The sequence below is a fragment of the Mesoplodon densirostris genome, chromosome 5 (assembly GCF_025265405.1).
Source record: "Mesoplodon densirostris isolate mMesDen1 chromosome 5, mMesDen1 primary haplotype, whole genome shotgun sequence".
NCBI classification, from domain to species: domain Eukaryota; kingdom Metazoa; phylum Chordata; class Mammalia; order Artiodactyla; family Ziphiidae; genus Mesoplodon; species Mesoplodon densirostris.
Window position 1 is genome coordinate 101,377,840 of NC_082665.1, and position 25,037 is coordinate 101,402,876.

Sequence of the window (25,037 nt, forward strand, 5' to 3'; positions counted from 1 at the left end):
AGTATTTTTAATGATGAGAAAATATATACAAATTCAAACTGACAGCAATTCACGGATCCCTAATATTCCAATATGCTCTGGTATATGTCACCTGCTTTGCAAAATGATTATTAATAGCCTGACTGCAAAGTTGCTTAAGAAACATTTCATTTCAAATTAGGCATAAATTTTTTCTTTTAGATTATACAGATGCATTGTTAAGGCCACTTTCCTTCCCTGTATTCAGTTTATTTTCCCTGTTTAAAAAAAAGAATATATAAATATATATATATATAGAGAGAGAGAGAGAGAGAGAATATATATACATATGTGTGTGTGTGTATATATATACATATATATACACATCAAAAAAAACTTGAAAGAAAGGAAGAAAAGAGGAAGGAAGGAAAGAAAAGAGGGAGGGAGGGAGGAAAGAAAAGAAAAGAAGAGAAGAGAAAAGAAAAGAAAAGAAAAGAAAAGAGAATGATTTGGCAAGTAATTAGTCAGTTCATTTGATTATCTTACATCACCAAACAGAATACTTCGTCTTTCCAAAACCTTTGTACCATTTGTTTCAAATGTTTTCCTCTGAGGGGTGAATTTATTAGCAACAACTGAGGGTGTTTGCGATAAGGCAGGGTGGGAAGCCAAGTGATTGACAACCAATCAGGAGGCCTTTGTCTGAGAACCTGAGGTGAGTAGGAAATGCTGACAGTCAAAGGGACAGAGACTTCTATTTGGAGGACATTTCTCGCAAGAACAGATAGTTCAAAATTAAACTGAAGATAACCCCCCAGTGAAGCGATTGCTATCCCAACTTTACCCTTAGGATTCTTCTTCAAAGCTTGAGATTGGTGTTGTGGGCAAACAGGCTACATTGAGCCACACAACAAAACTCAATCAACCAAGCAGTAGTCAATCAATCAATAAAATCTAGATATTTCAGATCCAAAGCCCAAATTTTCTTCTCCTAAATGTACTGAGATAATTGGTTTTTTTCTTCTTCAAAGCACATTAGACCTCACTAACATAAAATGATAAGAATTTTAAACATTAGCTAACATTTTTGAGCACTACAAGTCAGACATGTGCTAAGTGATTGCTCTCTTGTCTTTTAACAGAATCTTTGAAATTACTCTATGAAGTAAGTGCTATTTTTATCCCCAGATGAGGACGCTGCAACTTGACTAAAGTTGCCGAAGATACCACAGCTAGTAAATAGAGGGACGAGGATGCAAATCCAATACTGCCTGACTTCAAAGTCTGTGCTGTCACCCACTACCCTATTCCCCCTCCTTAGAGACAACACTGCCTTATTTTCCAGATGTTCCTTGATACACAGAACCCCATAAAAGAACATTAGTTCTCAAGGCTAAAAGCCCTGCCACATATTGCCCCTGAATTCCCAAAAGTGCCAAGATAATACTAGGCACACAGTAGGTACTTGAAAAATACCTATTGAATTAAATTCACAAATGAAAACTCTGTTCTAATGCTTTATCCTCTCACTGTGCTATGAAACTGAGTATGAATTCATACAATTTTGGTCTTAAGGATAATGTTATTTAAACAGGAACAAGATGGCATTATGAATAATAGATTTCAATCTATTAAGCCACAGTTTAACAGGATAATGCAAGGATTATTATAAAATCTTAAGAGATTACTGTAAGTGGCACATGATCCCCTTTGCTATCAATAACCACAAAACAATGCTGAGAACTAGGCTTTCTTGTTTATTTCTTTTTATGTGAAAGATCTATGGAGTTGTGCAGCTACACTAGAGTTGGGACAGCTGGGTTCTAGTCTCAGTTCCAAAATTAAATGGCTCTTTGACTCTCAGCAAAAGACTGACCCCTTTGGGCCTAAATCTTCTCACGGTTAAAAGTAGAGGAGGATCAGATTAGCTGATTTATAAGGTTCTTCCTACTCTAAAATGCCATCATTCTGTAATATTGCTTCGTTAGATTCCAGTGTTGGCATAGCTGGAAAAGCCCACTTTGTAATTTTTTTACCTTTTGCTAAATGCTCTGTCAGGAGATCCACAAGGCACTTTATGGCAAAACTCAGTAGGAAAAGAAATACAGCAGCCTTTTAGCCACAAAGCTGGGATGCAGCAACTATGGTGTGTAGGTAAGGGGAGAAGAAATTTAGTTATCTGCTTTGGTATAGTCAAGGTCAAATCTAAAATAATATCACTGAGACTTACCATACAGAATTACTGACAGCTCATGCATAAATACAAAGTTTCTAGTAACATCATGCATAGCACAAGTTTATAGAGAGAGACTTGGGAAGTACCAGTGCTGGCTTCTATGCCTACCTCTCTGATCATTATCTGTGTTATCTTAGTTATCTGATGTAACCTTTCTGGAGCTGGGTTTCTCCATGTGAAAGAAGAGAGAACTGGATTGGATAAGTTGCCTAGCTCTAAAACAAGGACTATTACTGTGTTAGGAAAAAAACTATGTTTGGATTATGGTAATCACTTGCTGCTTTCTATGGGAAGTGGCTCCTGATAAGTGAGGCTCTGTTGCTGACTAAGCAGATGACAGCTGTGACCACCAGGTTTGGCACAGCTAGACCAGGACTAAACTGCTCTGCGTAATTAAGGGAAAAAGATGGAGACGCCCCAGAGAGAAGATTCTGGGAAAGGAATCAGGTATCAGTAAAGCTAAGTGTTGGCACCGAAGAGGGGGTAAGGGGATAGAGAATCTCAAGAAATGTAAGGCTAAGAGAAGAGGCCTGGAGAAAAATGCTGGGTTTTATAAACCCTCTCTTTTGCCCCTAATTCTAACCTGTCAATAAAGTGTACACTCTTCAGTAGTGCTTTGGTGCAAGTGAATTCTTTATTCTGAAGGTAAGAATTATTAAATCCAGCTTCAGAGGCTGTGTGGAGGAATGGCTGATGTATGGCTTAAAATGTATTCCAAAGAAATGTACTATAATCTAAATTTACAATATCAATAGCATCAGAGAATAACAGACCCCTCTCAACTGAGATGTACCCAGACTGCATCTAGGTTCAGTTCTAGATATGACACTTCAGCAGGGGTCTCAAACTCAAACACCTTTAGAGGCCAAGTCCAATGAAGCTGGGATTAAGACAATAGGCAATGATGGAACCTTGAAGCTGGGAATGCATGCCTTGTGGAAAGGCATTCACATTTCTTTTGATTTTTCTTTATTTAAAAACAAAGCAGGGCTTCCCTGGTGGCACAGTGGTTGAGAGTTTGCCTGCCGATGCAGGGGACGCGGGTTCGTGCCCCAGTCCGGGAAGATCCCACATGCCGCGGAGCGGCTGGGCCCGTGAGCCATGGCCGCTGAGCCTGCACGTCCGGAGCCTGTGCTCCGCAACAGGAGAGGCCACAACAGTGAGAGGCCCGCGTACTGCAAAAAAAAAAAGCAAATAAAAATGACATTGTGCCAAGCAAAATACATTTGTGGGCCAGAACCAGAGAGCTTGCAGTCTCTGAAACAGTCATTATCAAGTCACGGGACATTCAGAGGAGAGTGGTCAGGATATAAAATAACTCACAATCATGCAGTATGTGAAACAATTGAGTAAACTGGATTCTTCAATTTGAAAAAGAGTAGCACCTGGGGAACCTAGAGATTGTCCTCAAAGTATTTGAAGGCTGTTATACAAAGAAAGTGTTAGAGATGTTTTATCTTCTCTTAAGATGCAAAACCAGAAAATAGGGGGCAGCCATTAAGGATTAAATGAGTTAATATTTGTAAAGCACTCAGCACAGTGTCTGCGCAGAGTTAGCACTATAGAAATATCTATTATATTAAGTAAATGGACTTGGTATTCAGAGTTGTTCAAGGTTTAAATGAATTCTGTGGTGGGTGACTCGAGGGCACCTCATGGGGATGGTTGAGGGACAATATTCTGAGGGATAGAAGGCCCATCCACTCTTGGAGACAAGTGTACAGACCTGGATGGTTCTCTAAGGTAACTTGTAAACTTGGGTTCCATTGAATGTGCATAAAATAAACAAAGTGAAAGACATTTCTCCTCTACTTAATGGTCTTGCATCACATTTCACTTCTCAGATAAGACTCATTCCAGCTTTTAGATGGCAACCAACTAAAGTTATAAATTAAGTCCCCATGAAAAATAAAGTATGGGGGAGGTATATACAATCCTAGAAAGTAAGGGTGGTCTCAGTGGAAGTGTGGGGACTTTCGAAAGTAACTGCCAGAGTGCCCCTAGAGTCCTCCAACTAAGGAGTAGCTGGCACAGGCATAATGATGAAAAGCATCAGAATTTAGTATCTGCAAATCTCTCAGAGCCTCCCTTATAGTTTTTTGTCAGACCAAGCTGATGTTGGATCATTCAAAAGAGAAATCCGTGTCTCAAAACTCCAAAACTATGGAAACTGAGTCACAACAAGAAGACTAAGATGTCTGCAAAGTACTTGTTAAATATTGAAATTCTGATTATGATGGGTACCATGTATCATAGAAGGATAATGATCAATGTAAGGACAATAGTGACCAGAACTAACTCTGACTTAAGAAACTCAATACTGATGTAGGTGTGAATAATGAAGTTCTGAGAACCCTGCATATAATTGAGGTGGAAAAGCTGGATCCAACTAATAGTTGATGCATTGTTGCTTTGTGTAAAGTGGAGCAGTTGGAGAAGTAAAAAGCTGGCAATAAAGATTTACCAAGCACCCACTTTCAATCAGGTACAGTGCTAGATGCTGATGAGGGTTACTTTATCTAATCCTCTCATTAACCTTGAGAAAAAGATAATTGGTCCCATGTTATACACAAGAAAATTAGAGCTCAATTTAATAAACTTGCCCAACTCTCATACACTTTTGTTGGATTATAAATCAATAAAAACTCTTTGGGGAGTAATTCAACAGAACCTATCAAAACGTTTAAGGAGCAAAATTATTGCCTCAGCAATTGCATTTGTAGCCATTTATTTCTCAGGAATACTTTCACAAGTGTATGAGGATATTATGTGCAATTGTTTCCCCTGTAGCATTATTTGTAATATTAATTATTACATAATAATTACAGATTATATAATGATACAGATTAATAATAAAAATAATTATTATTAATTATTAAGAGATAATTACATGATTGTAATTATCTCTTTAGCAGGGTGGACACTTACTGTCTGGAGACAGCCTAAAGGTTCTTCAGTAAAATAACTACTATATACCTATATTCTAGAATACTTTGAATCCAATAAAAAGATTGAAACAGATGAAGTAAAAAATACTACATGTAGCAAATCAACTTTTTATTGATAAAGTACTATACATCTGTATGTACATAATAAAAGGCCTGGAATAGCACCTGCCAAGTGATTGATTGTAGTTATACCTAGAGAATAAAAGTGAGGAGCTGGGATGGAAGAGACCACTTTCTACTTTCTGCTCTTCTGTATTATTTAAACTACTTTAAACAGATATGTGTTGTTCCACTGAAAAAAGATGGAAAGTCATAATGAACGCAAAATCACACAAGCAGCCACTGGCAGTTAGGACTCTGCACAGTGCTTCCTCCAGGATCTACTTCTGAGTTTACAGTTTGGGAGTTTCTCCCCTGAAATGTGTTTACTCTATCTAGGGCAGCAAATGATGAAAAGTAGAACTACCTGATAGAGAAGGCAAAAACTTTCCAAGGAAAATCAGTTAAAGCATGGACAGAGGCCACGGCAGCAAATATAAACACATTTTCCTGCCAAAAAATGAATACACATTTCTAGACTTCCGGGTAAGATGGCGGAAGAGTAAGACGCGGAGATCACCTTCCTCCCCACAGATACACCAGAAATACAGCTACACGTGGAACAACTCCTACAGAACACCTACTGAACGCTGGCAGAAGACCCCAGACCTCCCAAAAGGCAAGAAACTCCCCACATACCTGGGTAGGGCAAAGCGGAGAGATTCCCGCACAGAGGAGCGGTGCCGAGCGGCACTCACCAGCCCGAGAGGCTTGTCTGCTCCCCCGCCGTGGAGGGCGGCGCTGGAGCTGAGGCTCGGGCTTCGGTCAGAGCGCAGTGAGAGGACTGGGGCTGGCGGCGAGAACTCAGCCTGAAGGGGGCTAATGTGCCACAGCTAGCCGGCAGGGAGTCCGGGAAAACTCTGGAGCTGCCAAAGAGGCAGGAGACTTTTTCTTCCCTCTTGGTTTCCTGGTGCGCGAGGAGAGGGGATTAAGAGAGCCGCGTAAAGGAGCTCCAGAGACAGGCGCGAGTCGCGGCTGAAAGCGCCGAGCCCAGAGACGGGCGTGGGACGCTGGGGCTGCTGCTGCCGCCGCTAAGAAGCCTGTGTGCGAGCGCAGGTCACTGTCCACACCGCCCTTCCGGGAGCCTGTGCAGCCTGCCACTGCCGGGGTCCCGGGATCCAGGGGCAGCTTCCCTGAGAGAACGCACGGCGCGCCTCGGGCTGGTGCAACGTCACGCCGACCTCTGCCGCTGCAGGCTCGCCCCGCACTCCGTGCCCCTCCCTCCCGCCCGGCCTGAGTGAGCCAGAGCCCCCGAAGAGGCTGCTCCTTTAACCCTGTCCTGGCTGAGCGAAGAACAGACGCCCTCCGGCGACCTACATGCAGAGGCGGGGCCAAATCCAAAGCTGAGACCCAGGAGCTGTGAGAACAAAGAAGAGAAAGGGAAACCTCTCCCAGCAGCCTCAGAAGCAGCGGATTAAAGCTCCACAATCAACTTGATGTACCCTGCATCTGTGGAATACATGAATAGACAACAAATCATCCCAAATTGAGGAGCCAGGAGTCAGTGCTGTGCCTCTGAGGTGGGAGAGCCAACTTCAGGACACTGGTCCACAAGAGACCTCCCAGCTCCACATAATATCAAACGGCAAAAATCTTCCAGAGATCTCCATCTCAACACCAGCACCCAGCTTCACTCAACGACCAGCAAGCTATAGTGCTGGACACCCTATGCCAAACAACTAGCAAGACAGGAACACAACGCCACCCATTAGCAGAGAGGTGGCCTAAAATCATAAAAAGTACGCAGATACCCCAAAACACACCACCAGACGTGGACCTGCCCACCAGAAAGACAAGATCCAGCCTCATCCACCAGAACACAGGCAGTAGTCCCCTCCACCAAGAAGCCTACACAACCCACGAAACCAACCTTAGCCACTGGGGACAGACACCAAAAACAACGGGAACTACGAACCTGCAGCCTGCAAAAAGGAGACCCCAAACACAGTAACATAAGCAAAATGAGAAGACAGAAAAACACAGCAGGAAAAGGAGCAAGATAAAAACCCACCAGAGCTAACAAATGAAGAGGTAATAGGCAGTCTACCTGAAAAAGAATTCAGAATAATGATGGTAAAGATGATCCAAAATCTTGGAAATAGAATAGATAAAATGCAAGAAACAGTTAACAAGGACCTAGAAGAACTAAAGATGAATCAAGCATCGATTAAAAACACAATAAATGAAATAAAAAATACTCTAGATGGGATCAATAGCAGAATAACTGAGGCAGAAGAACAGAGAAGTGAGGTGGAAGATAAAATAGTGGAAATAACTGCTGCAGAGCAAAATAAAGAAAAAAGAATGAAAAGAACAGAGGACAGTCTCAGAGACCTCTGGGACAACATTAAACGCACCAACATTCGAATTATAGGGGTTCCAGAAGAAGAAGCGAAAAAGAAAGGGACTGAGAAAATATTTGAAGAGATTATAGTTGAAAACTTCCCTAATATGGGAAAGGAAATAGTTAATCAAGTCCAGGAGGCACAGAGAGTCCCATACAGAATAAATCCAAGGAGAAATACACCAAGACACATATTAATCAAACTGTCAAAAATTAAACACAAAGAAATCATATTAAAAGCAGCAAGGGAAAAACAACAAATAACACACAAGGGAATCCCCATCAGGATAACAGCTGATCTCTCAGCAGAAACTCTACAAGCCAGAAGGGAGTGGCAGGACATAATTAAAGTGATGAAGGAGAAAAACCTGCAACCAAGATTACTCTACCCGGCAAGGATCTCATTCAGATTTGATGGAGAAATTAAAACGTTTACAGACAAGCAAAAGCTGAGAGACTTCAGCACCATCAAACCAGCTTTACAACAAATGCTAAAGGAACTTCTCTAGGCAAGAAACACAACAGAAGGAAAAGACCTACAATAACGAACCCAAAACAATTAAGGAAATGGGAATAGGAACATACATATCGATAATTACCTTAAAGGTAAATGGACTAAATGCTCCCACCAAAAGACACAGATTGGCTGAATGGATACAAAAACAAGACCCATATATATGCTGTCTACAAGAGACCCACTTCAGACCTAGAGACACATACAGACTGAAAGTAAGGGGATGGAAAAAGATATTCCATGCAAATGGAAACCAAAAGAAAGCTGGAGTAGCAATTCTCATATCAGACAAAATAGACTTTAAAATAAAGACTACTAGAAGAGACAAAGAAGGACACTACTTAATGATCAAGGGATCAATCCAAGAAGAAGATATAACAATTGTAAATATTTATGCACCAAACATAGGAGCACCGCAATACATAAGGGAAATATTAACAGCCATAAAAGGAGAAATCGACAGTAACACAATCATAGTAGGGGACTTTAACACCCCACTTTCACCAATGGGCAGGTCATCCGAAATGAAAATAAATAAGGAAACACAAGCTTTAAATGATACATTAAACAAGATGGACTTAATTGATATTTATAGGACATTCCATCCAAAAACAACAGAATACACATTTTTCTCAAGTGCTCATGGAACATTCTCCAGGATAGATCATATCTTGGGTCACAAATCAAGCCTTGGTAAATTTAAGAAAATTGAAATTGTATCAAGTATCTTTTCCGACCACAATGCTATGAGACTAGATATCAATTACAGGAAAAGAGCTGTAAAACATACAAACACATGGAGGCTAAACAATACACTACTTAATAACGAAGTGATCACTGAAGAAATCAAAGAGGAAATTTAAAAATACCTAGAAACAAATGACAATGGAGACATGACGACCCAAAACCTATGGGATGCAGCAAAAGCAGTTCTAAGAGGGAAGTTTATGGCAATACAATCCCACCTTAAGAAACAGGAAACATCTCGAATAAACAACCTAACCTTGCACCTAAAGCAATTAGAGAAAGAAGAACAAAAACATCCCAAAGTTAGCAGAAGGAAAGAAATCATAAAAATCAGATCAGAAATAAATGAAAAAGAAATGAAGGAAACGATAGCAAAGATCAATAAAACTAAAAGCTGGTTCTTTGAGAAGATAAACAAAATTGATAAACCATTAGCCAGACTCATCAAGAAAAAAAGGGAGAAGACTCAAATCAATAGAATTAGAAATGAAAAAGGAGAAGTAACAACTGACACTGCAGAAATACAAAAGATCATAAGAGATTACTATAAGCAACTCTATGCCAATAAAATGGACAACCTGGGAGAAATGCACAAATTCTTAGAAATGCACAACCTGCCAAGACTGAATCAGGAAGAAATAGAAAATATGAACAGACCAATCACAAGCACTGAAATTGAAACTGTGATAAAAAATCTTCCAACAAACAAAAGCCCAGGACCAGATGGCTTCACAGGCGAATTCTATCAAGCATTTAGAGAAGAGCTAACACCTATCCTTCTCAAACTCTTCCAAAATATAGCAGAGGGAGGAACACTCCCAAACTCATTCTATGAGGCCACCATCACCTTGATACCAAAACCAGACAAGGATGTCACAAAGAAAGAAAACTACAGGCCAATATCACTGATGAACATAGATGCAAAAATCCTCAACAAAATACTAGCAAACAGAATCCAACAGCACATTAAAAGGATCATACACCATGATCAAGTGGGGTTTATTCCAGGAATGCAAGGATTCTTCAATATACGCAAATCAATCAACGTGATACACCATATTAACAAACTGAAGGAGAAAAACCATATGATCATCTCAATAGATGCAGAGAAAGCTTTTGACAAAATTCAACACCCATTTATGATAAAAACCCTGCAGAAAGTAGGCATAGAGGGAACTTTCCTCAACATAATAAAGGCCATATATGACAAACCCACAGCCAGCATCGTCCTCAATGGTGAAAAACTGAAACCATTTCCACTAAGATCAGGAACAAGACAAGGTTGCCCACTCTCACCACTCTTATTCAACATAGTTTTGGAAGTTGTAGCCACAGCAATCAGAGAAGAAAAGGAAATAAAAGGAATCCAAATGGGAAAAGAAGAAGTAAAGCTGTCACTGTTTGCAGATGACATGATACTATACATAGAGAATCCTAAAGATGCTACCAGAAAACTAATAGAGCTAATCAATGAATTTGGTAAAGTTGCAGGATACAAAATTAATGCACAGAAATCTCTGGCATTCCTATATACTAATGATGAAAAATCTGAAAGTGAAATCAAGGAAACACTCCCATTTACCATTGCAACAAAAAGAATAAAATATCTAGGAATAAACCTACCTAAGGAGACAAAAGACCTGTATGCAGAAAATTATAAGACACTGATGAAAGAAATTAAAGATGATACACATAGATGGAGAGATGTACCATGTTCTTGGATTGGAAGAATCAACATTGTGAAAATGACTCTACTACCCAAAGCAATCTACAGATTCAATGCAATCCCTATCAAACTACCAATGGCATTTTTCACAGAACTAGAACAAAAAATTTCACAATTTGTATGGAAACACAAAAGACCCCGAATAGCCAAAGCAATCTTGAGAACGAAAAATGGAGCTGGAGGAATCAGGCTCCCTGACTTCAGACTATACTACAAAGCTACAGTAATCAAGACAGTATGGTACTGGCACAAAAACAGAAATATAGATCAATGGAACTGGATAGAAAGCCCAGAGATAAACCCACGGACATATGGTCACCTTATCTTTGATAAAGGAGGCAGGAATGTACAGTGGAGAAAGGACAGCCTCTTCAATAAGTGGTGCTGGGAAAACTGGACAGGGACATGTAAAAGTATGAGATTAGATCACTCCCTAACACCATACACAAAAATAAGCTCAAAATGGATTAAAGACCTAAATGTAAGGCCAGACACTATCAAACTCCTAGAGGAAAACATAGGCAGAACACTCTATGACATAAATCACAGCAAGATCTTTTTTGACCCACCTCCTAGAGAAATGGAAATAAAGACAAAAATAAACACATGGGACCTAATGAAACTTCAAAGCTTTTGCACAGCAAAGGAAACCATAAACAAGATGAAAAGACAACCCTCAGAATGGGAGAAAATATTTGCAAATGAAGCAACTGACAAAGGATTAATCTCCAAAATTTATAAGCAGCTCATGCAGCTCAATAGCAAAAAAAACAAACAACCCAATCCAAAAATGGGCAGAAGACCTAAATAGACATTTCTCCACAGAAGATATACAGACTGCCAACAAACACATGAAAGGATGCTCAACATCTTTACTCATTAGAGAAATGCAAATCAAAACTACAATGAGATATCATCTCACACCAGTCAGAATGGCCATCATCAAAAAATCTAGAAACAATAAATGCTGGAGAGGGTGTGGAAAAAAGGGAACACTCTTGCTGGTGGGAATGTGAATTGGTACAGCCACTATGGAGAACGGTATGGAGGTTCCTTAAAAAACTACAAATAGAACTACCATATGACCCAGCAATCCCACTACTGGGCATATACCCTGAGAAAACCATAATTCAAAAAGAGACATGTACCAAAATGTTCATAGCAGCCCTATTTACAATAGCCCGGAGATGGAAACAACCTAACTGTCCATCATCGGATGAATGGGTAAAGAAGATGTGGCACATATATACAATGGAATATTACTCAGCCATAAAAAGAAATGAAATTGAGCTATTTGTAATGAGGTGGATGGACCTAGAGTCTGTCATACAGAGTGAAGTAAGTCAGAAAGAGAAAGACAAATACTGTATGCTGACACATATATATGGAATTTAAGAAAAAAAAAATGTCATGAAGAACATAGGGGTAAGACGGGAATAAAGACACAGACCTACTAGAGCATGGACTTGAGGATATGGGGAGGGGGAAGGGTAAGCTGTGACAAAGTGAAAGAGCGGCATGGACATATATACACTACCAAACGTAAGGTAGATAGCTAGTGGGACGCAGCCGCATAGCACAGGGAGATCAGCTCGGTTCTTTGTGACCGCCTGGAGGGGTGGGATAGGGAGGGTGGGAGGGAGACGCAAAAGGGAGGGGATATGGGAACATATGTATGTGTATAACTGATTAAATTTGTAAAATAAAATTAAAAAAAAATGAATACACATTTCTAGACATGAAGATTTATACAAAACAGTGCTGTGTCGCATCAGTCTGTTTTCCCAAGAGTGCAGCTCTTTACAGCAGTCCCAAGTATTAAATTACCTGGGCAGACATGATCAGGTACACATAGTTATCACTGATTACACCACTTCCACATACTCTATTTATCATGTTTATAACTCCAAATTTAAAACTTTAGCATCTCCTCTGTCTTTTCTCAGATAGTATCGTACTGAAAATCAGGATACTAGTAAATCACACTGTCAGAGTATAAATCCCATGGCCGGCAGAAGAGTTAGATTTTTAGAAATACCACAATATTTAACAACCCTGATTACTATAATCATTAATGAGGTACAGAACCCTGAAACAAGACAACCCAAACAGAGTAGAACATGAGTATAAGAAACTAAAAAATATTCCCAAAGTTCCAAGAATAGTTAGAGTGGATTAAACAAAGTGATAATGAATAATCTCTTTAGCAGGATGGGCTCTTACTGGCAGGGGAGTATCATGAGAATAAATTGAAGCATCCAAAGATTGTTGAATGAACTAGATGCCCTTTAGGGGTCTTTCCTTCCCTTATGTGCATTTCCCCTAAAATATCCAAATAACAATACATTGAGTCTTTCCATGTTGCTCAGTTGAAGATATTTCAGCAAAAATAATTTACTAAAGATACATTTACAATTCAAACTTTGCAAAAAGTTGTCAAGCAGCTTTGTGCTTTAAGATATGTATTCATATTCTACAGATTACACCTAATCGCTCCAAGTGAATAATAACAACAAAACACATCGGTGTTAGTATAATTGAGAAGCATTCATTTAAAGATAAACTTCCTGCCTCTTGTAGCTCTAGGTACTGAGGATACATAATAATGTGTAATCATATGAATTAATAAGATGCTTTCACACCTTTTAGCACTTAACAAAATAGTTAAATCATTTCCCAAGCAGCACATGGTGACTCTATCAAAGGTGTCCTTGGCATATCACTGTTCTGGGTTTTCTCATTCCCATTTTTATCCCTGCCAATATTTGACTCAAGGCAAAAAGGTCAGTGTAAGTATGTTAGAGCTCCTGAGTATGCATATATGTGAATATATATATTATACATATAACACATATATATGTAATATGTCTAAGTACCTCACTTAGCATCTGTTTGAAATTTACCTGAGACTTAGAAAATAAGGGGAAAAAGCCCTGAGTAATCAATAGAAGTGTCTAAAGTGAGGATTAAGTAGATCACATATGTAATACATCTGGAGGCTTATAGAAGATATTCAATAAATAATCCCTATATTATTATCATTACTATCATCATCATTGCCTCCACATGGCCTCACAAAGGACCTGAAATCGCTTATCAGAGAAAAATTACTTAGGTTTAAAGCAGCTAAAAAGCTATTTACTGAAATGAAGGACACATTTTGCTACAGCCAGGCCTACTTACAATCGCAAAGTTACAGTTAGCATTCTGACAATAAGGGAGAAAATATAGTGAAAATTATAAAAGGCAGACATAGTTCAAAAGAAAGAGCAGAATAAGGCCATTTGCATCAGAACAAATGGTTTAGAGTATTTGAAGCCAGGGAGAGCATTATTTTATCTTTGCAAAGCACACACCTTGTGTTCTCAATGATGGCATTATAGAATAGCAGCCATGGAGTCAGACAGATCTGAGTTCAAATCCCAGCTCCACCTCCTCTGGTTTTTGTGATCTTGGCTAAGTTACTTAACCATTCTTTTTTTTTTTTTTAACATCTTTATTGGAGTGTAATTGCTTTACATTGTTGTGTTACTTGCTGCTGTATAACAAAGTGAATCAGCTATGTGTTTACATATATCCCCATATCCCCTCCCTCTTGCATCTCCCTCCCACCCTCCCTATCCCACCCCTCTACGTGGTCACAAAGCACGATCCTCAATTTACTCCTCTCTTAAATTTACTCCTCTCTTAAATGAGGATTGTAGTGTATCTCTTCCCTCACAGGAGTAGGTCTAAATGAAATGTTGTATGTAAATGGCTAACACAGAGACCACCGCATGGAATCCACATATTAAATAGTAGCTATATTATGATTACTATGCTTTGCTTAAGAAAACATGGAAACAGATAATGCTTTTTTTTTTTTTTTTTTTTTTTTGAGGTACGCAGGCCTCTCACTGCTCTCCGTTGTGGAGCACAGGCTCCGGATGCGCAGGGTCAGCAGCCATGGCTCACAGGCCTAGCCACTCCGCGGCATGTGGGATCTTCCCAGACCGGGGCACAAACCCGTGTCCCCTGCATTGGCAGGCGGACTCTCAACCACTGCGCCACCAGGGAAGCCCCAGATAATGCATTTTAAAGGAACTCTCCTACACTGTTGGTGGGAATGTAAATTGGCACAGTTACTATGTAAAACAGTATGGAAGTTCCTTAAAAAACTAAAAATAGAGTTACCATATGATCCTGCAATCCCACTCCTGGGCATATATTTGGAGAAAACTCTAATTCAAAAAGATACATGGGCCCTAGTTTTCATAGCAGCAGTATTTACAATAGCCAAGACATGCAAGCAACCTAAATGTCCATCAATAGATGAATGCATAAAGAAGACTAATGGAATACTACTCAGCCATAAAAAGAATGAAATAATGCCATTTGCAGCAACATGGAAGGACCCAGAGATTATCATATTAAGTGAAGTAAGTCATACAGAAAAAACAAATATCATATGATATCACTTATATGTGGAATCTAAAAAAAAACGATATGGATGAACGTATTTACAAAACAGAAATAAACTCACAGACATAGAAAACAAACCTATGGTTACCAAAGGGAATAGAGGGGGTGGGAAGGAGAGATAAATTAGAATTTTGGGATTAATACATACACACTACTATACATAAAATAGGTGAACAACAAGGATCTACTGTGTAGCACAAAGAACTCTACTCAGTATCTTGTAATAACCTATAATGGAAAAGAATCTGAAAAACAATATATATGTGTGTGTATAACTGAATCACATTGCTGTACACTTGAAACTAACACAACATTGTAAATTAACTATAGTTCAATAAAAATAAATAAATAAAAATAAAAAATCCCTTTAAATAGTTTAATGCTATAAAGCAGTCTTGTCACTTAAGGGAGTAATTTTCAGTTATCTAGAAAATTAACATATGGAAAGCCTAATTCTCACAGGATCCTGCCATGAATATGAAGACTTGGTTTATAATACAAAATATAATCAGACACAGGTAGACAAAAAGATATATAATCAAAATGCAAAAAGAAAGAATACTGTCTTCTTCTCCCCTTTATCTGGATCAAAGCAAGTTCACAAATGTCTCAGACTTAAAAGACTGTTGAATAGTTGTTGAAACTAGAACAGTCACTACACTTCTGTACGTGTAACTACACTAGCTTGGAAGTATATTTCTGCTGTTTCTTTCATGACACTTCTCTGTTTTTTGAATTAAAATCACAGACAAAATGTGAATCCCTCCAAATATACACTTATAAATGCCAGTGATATCTTGAGCATCCGAAGTGAGAGGAAGGAATTCCTTTTGGAAAGAGTACAAATCTTTCTGATGACATTTATGCTATGATCATGGGGATATTCAATCAGTTTAATAGTCACAATGTTTCATAGCTTTTAGGAGGAGTGGTAGAAGAAAAGGAAGAGAAGAACAGAATAACCAGTGCCTCCCCACTGCTTGAAAGACACTTAAGGAATACCTATTGAACTAATAAGTATGTTTATCCTAACTGGAATATTCAGTGAAAACTTTAAGATCTATTTAAGATGGATAGATAGATAGATAGATAGAAGATAGATAGATAGATAGATATGCAGATAAAATTAGGACTTGGTTCAAAAGAATCGAGTCTCTGTGTTATTCAGAACTTTGGATTTAAATGGCAGAAACAACTCAAACACATCCAAGCAGATATGAACTGTATTGGCTTATTAAGTAAAAATGCCAGGAGTTGTCTAGCTTTGGCATAGCTAGATCCAGCTGCTCAAAAATGTTCTCTCTTCATTTTTTGGTTCCCTTTCTTTTGGATTGGCTACATCTTCCAGAAGTTTCTCTCCATGTGTTAAGAGTAGATAGCCACCAGCAGCTTCAGACTTACACAGACTTTTCCCTCAGAAAGACAGAGAGGATCTCTCTTCAAACATCCAAATAATTACCTCGAAAGGAACTCCAGTAAACCCTACTTGGATTTAACTGGTCCTGCATTGATCATGGTGACCAATCATAATGGTTAGGAGGATTGGGCATTTTGATTTGCCACCCTGGCTCATGTGACTACAGCTGTGGAGGGAGGGGGAGGAGTGCCCTTTGATTGACAGTTTTACTAGCATCCTATGTTGAGAGAAAGGAGCAATTTCCAAAAGAGTAGGATGTAGGAGAAACAAAATAATACATGTCAAAATAGTTCCCTACTACAATTATTTTCATATCCTCTGCTGGTCCCCTCCTTGAGCCTCCAAAATATTATAGTCAGTTATTTACATGCCCCAGACCTCCTCAAGATTTACACTTTCTCAGGATAGGGAATGTGTTTTCCTCACAATGTGGATCACTGAACATTGTAGGCACTCTCTAATTTACAGGGATAACTTATATAAAATACTTTGTAAATTGTAAAGAATTATATAAATGTAAACATTTAGAGGATACATTTAATTGTCTTTAACCTTCTCAGAGAGTAGAAGACATCAGAACTTCTGTCTCAAAATTCAGTGATCCTAGGAGATCATGCAGGACTGCTTCTGTATCTATGCTTCCTTCAACTCCTATCTTTTTATTGCTTGCCTTTTTTCCTGATTTATACCATAAAGGGGCTGAAAATAAAATAACCATGTTACTACCTGGAAGTATAACTCTTACAGTAGCCATTGTAATGTTGTTCCTGTTCCTGGCATTGAGCAAGATACCTGGAATGTATCCACATCTGCTTTCCTTTTTGATAGTTATCACATCTAATCTGATCTATACTGGCTCTTTCTCCTATAGATGATGTTTCTCTTAATACTCAGAATGAATTGGTTTGTGGCCAATACTCTGAATATATTTTCAGCACCTTACAAGCCATCACCACCTTGAAAGTTCCATCACCTATTTTTCTAAAATTTTATTTCTAAGCTTCTCTCTTTTTTTTTTTTTTTTTTTTTGCGGTATGCGGGCCTCTCACTGTTGTGGCCTCCCCCGTTGCGGAGCACAGGCTCCGGACGCACAGGCTCCGGACGCGCAGGCTCAGCGGCCATGGCTCACGGGCCCAGCCGCTCCGCGGCATATGGTATCCTCCCAGACCGGGGCACGAACCCGTATCCCCTGCATCGGCAGGCGGACTCTCAACCACTTGCGCCACCAGGGAGGCCCTAAGCTTCTCTCTTAAGGCTTTCTGGTTATCATGTATTTAAAATTATGTTAAGGAGGCAAATTATAACCCTCTAAAGGAGGACCATGCTTTATACATCATTTTTAAATCACTCACCATGCCCTGCCTCCCCCCCCAAAAAAAGACAAATGCTCCTAAAAGTGATTTTTTATTTAGCCTGAGAAAGGAAAAAGTGAGTGGAAAAATGTGAAAATATTTCAGTAAAGATAAGACCATATAGTCAAGTCTCATTAAGATGAACATTACAGCAATAAAAGCTCACTGTAATTAAGATATTGCCAAGCTCTCTCTGGACAGTGATCAATAGTAATGATGCCTTTTCATAACTCAGCATAACAAAGGTTTAATCCCTCAGTTCGTGTCCACTTAATTGTCAAGAGCCACCATGGAAGGGAAAAGCCTGAACAGTTGATTCTAAAGCAAAGAGTAAGTGGAAAGAGAGCAAAAAGCACCAGCTACAACAGCAAAAACCTCCTCACAAAGAAATGCTGTCAAGGGACATATGAAACATGGTAATTTTATTTTTTACAAAAGGAGGAGGAAATAAATAATAGAATTCATGGACTCTGCCAAGAAAAAAAAGGGCTGTGACCAAAAAGGTATGCTCTCTTACAAGTTACACAAAAGTTTCACCTATATCATCACACAGGGTGTAACCATTCAACAAATTTATAAAGTAGATATAATATTTTTATCACTTTGCAGATTGAGAAACTGAAATTCAGACTTCAAGTGTTTTTCCCAAGAGAGAAAGCTAGCTGTCTTCTGATTTAAATATTTTTTGCTCCTTCCATAACACCAGATTTCTTCTGTTGCCCTCCACAAATTAACCAGATGCTTTTAAAACACTGAGACCCTACTGTCTTTTAAATATAATCTCAAATTTATTACAATTTCATTTTTTCTAATTTTTTAGTTGCACCATATACATATGTGTAGGTTATAATTTTACTCCTAAAGTATTTTTCTGTAGCTCTTCTTTTAACTAGCATTATCTAAAATATAGATGGCATCTAATAATTTAGATAATGTGGATTGGAAAAAGATATAAATTACAGTTATAAAATAAAGTAAACCCAGTTTTTTTCTTATGGTAGATGCTTAATAGTATTATATAAGAATTGGAAAAGCGTGTTATGCAGTGAAATGTGTCAGCATTGCCTACAATCAGATAATTTAGATCTAACACAAGCTTCATCATCAATTTGCAGCATAGATGAGAAATAAGGGCAGAAGGAAAAGTCTACGTAAATGTGCAGGCATGAAAGGAGGCCTCAATGAGCTTACCTCATAATTATAAAGACAAGGAAGATCCACTTAAAAAATTCATTATGTCTCTCCATTCAAGGTCATATAACTAGGGAGGAAGCAGCCTCAAAGACACAATTATTTCAATTATATTTATGATATAGGCTACTCAGAACCTCTCAATTCAGTACATTGGACAGCATCCTCACTAAAAAAAAAAAAAAAAAAGAGAGAGAGCCATCTACTGGCCAGAAACTGAGCAGTCTTGGTACACTATTGGTTGGAGTTTCAAATCTTCAGATTCTAAAATGAAGAACTGGAGGCTACAGGCTCTTAGGTGGGGCTAATGGTGGACGCTGGGAGAGCTCATGCCAATGAGTGCTTCCCAGAACTTCTGCTGCCAGCGTCCTTGCCCCCACCATGAGCCACAGCTGCCCCCCACTTCTGCAAGGAGACCCTCCAACACTAGCAGCTGTGTGGCTGACAGGGTCTTGGTGCTCCAACCAGGTGTCAGGCCTGAGCCTCTGAGGTGGCAGAGCCAAGGTAAGGACATTAGTCCACCACAGACTGCCCAGCCCCATGTAATATCAATTGACAAAAGCTCTCCCAGAGATCTCCATCTCAACGCTAAGCCAGCTCCACTCGATGACCAGCAAGTTCCAGTGCTGGACACCCCATGCCAAACAACTAGCAAGACAGGAGCACAATCCCATCCATTAGCAGAGAAGCTGCCTAAAATCATAATAAGATCACAGACATCCCAAAACACACCACTGGACGCGGTCCTGCCCACCAGAAAGACAAGATCCAGCCTCATCCATCAGAACACAGGCACCAGTCCCCTCCACCAGGAAGCATACACAACCCACTGAACCAACTTGACTCACTGGGGGCAGACACCAGAAAAAACAGGAACTATGAACCGGCAGCATGCAAAAGGGAGACCCCAAACACAGTAAGTTAAGCAAAATGAGAAGACAGAGAACTACACAGCAGATGAGGGAGCGAGGTAAAAACCCACCAGACCAAACAAATGAAGAGGAAATAGGCAGTCTACCTGAAAAAGAATTCAGAGTAATGATAGTAAAGATTATCCAAAATCTTGGAAATAGAATGCAGAAAATAAAAGAAACATTTAACAAGGACACAGAAAAACTAAAGAGCAAACAAACAATGATGAGCAACGCAATAAATGAAATTAAAAATTCTCTACAAGGATCAATAGCAGAATAACTGAGGCAGAAGAAAGGATAAGTGACCTGGAAAATAAAATAGTGGAAATAATCACTGCAGAACAGAATAAAGAAAAGAGAATGAAAAGAACTAAGGACAGTCTCAGAGACCTCTGGGACAACATTAAAGGCATCAACATGTGAATTTTAGGGGTCCCAGAAGAAGAAGAGAAAAAGAAAAGGACTGAGAAAATATTTGAAGAGATTATAATCAAACAATTCCCTAATATGGGAAAGGAAAAGTCAATCAAGTCCAGGAAGCACAGAGAGTCCCATACAGGATAAATCCAAGGATAAACATGCCAAGACACATATTAATCAACCTATCAAAAATTAAATACAAAGAAAAAAATTAAAAGCAGCAAGGGAAAAGCAACAAATAACATACAAGGGAATCTCCATAAGGTTAACAGTTGATCTTTCAGCAGAAACTCTGCAAGCCAGAAGGGTGTGGTCAGAAGGGTGTGGCACATATTTAAAACGGAAAAAACCTACAACCAAGAAAGGGAAAACCTACAACCAAGATTACTCTGTCGAGCAATGATCTCATTCAGATTCAACGGAGAAATTAAAACTTTTACAGATAAGCAAAAGCTAAGAGAATTCAGCATCACAAAACCAGCTTTACAACAAATGCTAAAGAAACTTCTCTAGGCAGGAAACACAAGAGAAGGAAAAGACCTACAATATCAAACCCAAAACAATTAAGAAAATGGTAATAGGAACTTATGTATCAATAATTACCTTAAATGTAAATGGATTAAATGCTCCAACCAAAAGACAAAGACTGGCTAAATGGATATGAAAACAAGTACTGTATATATGTTGTCTACAAGACACACTTCAGACCTAGGGAAACATACAGACTGAAAGTGAGGGGATGCAAAAAGATATTCCATGCAAATGGAAATCAAGAGAAAGCTGGAGTAGCAATTCTCATATCAGACAAAAGAGACTTTAAAACAAAGACTATTACAAGAGACAAAGAAGGACACTACATAATGATCAAGGGATCAATCCAAGAAGAAGATGTATAACAATTGTAAATATTTATGCACCCAACATAGGAGCACCTCAATACATGAGGGAAATGCTAACACCATAAAAGGGGAAATCGACAGTAACACAATCATAGTAGGGGACTTTAACACCCCACTTTCACCAATGGACAGATAATCCAAAATGAAAATAAATAAGGAAACACAAGCTTTAAATGACACATAAAACAAGATGGACTTAATTGATATTTATAGGACATTCCATCCAAACACAACAGAATACACTTCCTTCTCAAGTGCTCATGAAACAGTCTCCAGGATAGATCATATCTTGGGTCACAAGTCAAGCCTTGGTAAATTTAAGAAAATTGAAATCATATCAAGTATCTTTTCCGAACACAACGCTATAAGACTAGATATCAATTACAGGAAAAAACTGTAAAAAATACAAATGCATGAAGGCTAAACAATACACTATTAAATAACCAAGAGATCGCTGAAGAACTCAAAGAGGAAATCAAAAAATACCTAGAAACAAATGACAATGAAAACACAATGATGCAAAACCTATGGGATGTAGCAAAAGCAGTTCTAAGAGGGATGTTTATAGCACTACAATCCTACCTCAAGAAACAAGAAAAATTTCAAATAAACAACCTAACCTTACACCTAAAGCAATTAGAGAGAGAAGAACAGAAGAACCCCAAAGTTAGCAGTAGGAAAGAAATCATAAAGATCAGAACAGAAATAAATGAAAAAGAAATTAAGGAAATGATAGCAAATATCAATAAAACTAAAAACTGGTTCTATGACAAGATAAACAAAATTGATAAACCACTAGCCAGACTCATCAAGATAAAAAGGGAGAAGGCTCAAGTCAATAGAATTAGAAATGAAAAAAGAAAAGTAACAACTGACACTGCAGAAATACAGAGGATCATGAGAGATTACTACAAGAAACTCTATGCCAATAAAATGGACAACTTGGAAGAAATGGACAAATTCTTAGAAAAGCACAACCTTCTGAGATGGACCAGGAAGAAATAGAAAGTATAAACAGACCAATCATAAGCACTGAAATTGAAACTGTGATTAAAAATCTTCCAACAGGGCCTCCCTGGTGGCGCAGTGGTTGAGAGTTCGCCTGCCGATGGAGGGGATACGGGTTCGTGCCCCGGTCTGGGAGGATCCCATATGCCGCGGAGCGGCTGGGCCCGTGAGCCATGGCCGCTGGGCCTGCGCATCCAGAGCCTGTGCTCCGCAATGGGAGAGGCCACAACAGTGAGAGGCCCGCATACCGCAAAAAAAAAAAAAAAAATCTTCCAACAAACAAAATCCCAGGACCAGATGGCTTCACAGGTGAATTCTATCAAACATTTAGAGAAGAGCTAACACCTATCCCTCTCAAACTCTTCCAAAATATAGTAGAGGAAGGAACATTCCCAATCTCATTGTACAAGGCCAGCATCACCCTGATACCAAAACCAGACAAATATGTCACAAAAAAGAAAACTACAGGCCAATATCACTGATGAACATAGATGCAAAAATCCTCAATAAAATACTAGCAAACAGAATCCAACAGCATGTTAAAAGGATCATACACCATGACCAAGTGGCGTTTATCCCAGGAATGCAAAGATTCTTCAATATATGCAAATCAATCAATGTGATAAACCACATTAACAAATTGAAGGATAAAAACTATATGATAAACTCAATAGTTGCAGAAGAAGCTTTGGACAAAATTCAGAAAGTAGGCATAGAGGGTACTTATATCAACATGATAAAGGCCATACATGACGAACCCACAGCCAACATCATTCTCAATCGTGAAAAACTGAAACCATTGACACTAAGATCAGGAACAAGACAAGGTTGCCCACTCTCACCACTATTATTCAACATAATTTTGGAGGTTTTAGCCACAGCAATCAGAGAAGAAAAAGAAATAAAAGGAATCCAAATAAGAAAAGAAGAAGTAAAACAGTCACTCTTTGCAGATGACATGATACTATACATAGAAAATCCGAAAGATGCTACCAGAAAACTACTACAGCTAATCAATGAATTTGGTAAAGTAGCAGGTTACAAAGTTAATGCACAGAAATCTCTTGCATTCCTATACACTAATGATGAAAACTCTGACATAGAAATTAAGGAAACACTCCCATTTACCACTGCAACATAAAGAATAAAATACCTAGGAATAAACCTATCTAAGGAGACAAAAGAACTGTATGCAGAAAACTATAAGATACTGATGAAAGAAATTAAAGATGATAAAAAAAAGATGGAGTGAGATATGCCATGTTCCTGGATTGGAAGGATCAACATTGTGAAAATGACTATACTACGCAAAGCAATCTACAGATTCAGTGCAATGCCTATCAAAGAACCAATGGCATTTTTCACAGAACTAGAACAAAAAAATGTCATAATTTGTATGGAAACACAAAAGACCCTGAAGAGCAAAAGCAATCTTGAGAAAGAAAAATGGAACTGGAGGATTCAGGCTCCCTGACTTCAGACTATACTACAAAGCGACAATAATCAAGACAGTATGGTACTGGCACAAAAAACAGAAATATAGATCAATGGAACAGGATAGAAAGCCCAGAGGTAAACACATGCACATATGGTCACCTTACCTTTGATAAAGGAGGCAAGAATATACAATGGAGAAAAGACAGCCTCTTCAATAAGTGGTGCTAGGAAAACTGGACAGCTACATGCAAAGGAATGAAATTAGAACACTTCCTAACACCATACAGAAAAATAAACTCAAAATGGATTAAAGACCTAAATGTAAGGCCAGACACTATAAAACCCTTAGAGGACAAGATAGGCAGAACACTCTACGATATAAATCACAGCAAGATCCTTTTTGACCCACCTCCTAGAGAAATGGAAATAAAAACAAAAATAAACAAATGGGACCTAATGAAACTTAAAAGCTTTTGCACAGCAAAGGAAACCATAAACAAGACAAAAAGACAACCCTCAGAATGGGAGAAAATATTTGCAGATGAAGCAACTGACAAAGGATTAATCTCCAAAATATACAAGCAGCACATGTAGCTCAATATCAAAAAAACAAACAACCCAATCCAAAAATGGGCAGAAGACCTAAACAGACTTTTCTCTAAAGAAGATATACAGATTGCCAACAAACATATGAAAGGATGATCAACATCATTAATCATTAGAGAAATGCAAATCAAAAATACAATGAGGTATTACTTCACACCGGTCAGAATGGCAGTCATCAAAAAGTCTACAATAAATGCTGGAGAGGATGTGTAGAAAAGGGAACCCTCTTGCATTGTTGGTGGGAATGTAAATTGATACAGCCACTATGGAGAACATTATGGAGGTTCCTTAAAAAACTAAAAACAGAACTACCATATGACCCAGCAATCCCACTACTGGGCATATAACCTGAGAAAACCATAATTCAAAAAGTGTCATACACCCCAATGTTCATTGCAGCTCTATTTACAATAGCCAGGACATAGAAGCAACCTAAGTGTCCATTGACAGAAGAATGGATAAAGAAGATGTGGCACATATATACAATGGAATATTACTTAGCCATAAAAGGAAATGAAATTGAGTTATCTGTAGTCAGGCGGATGGACCTAGAGTCTGTCATACAGAGTGAAGTAAGTCAGAAAGAGAAAAACAAATACCATATGGTAACACATATATATGGAATCTTAAAAAAAAATGGTTCTGAAGAACGTAGGGACAGGACAGGAATAAAGACGTAGATGTAGAGAATGGACTTTAGGACACTGGGATGGGAAGGGTAAGCTGAGACGAAGTGAGAGAGTGGCATGGACATATATAC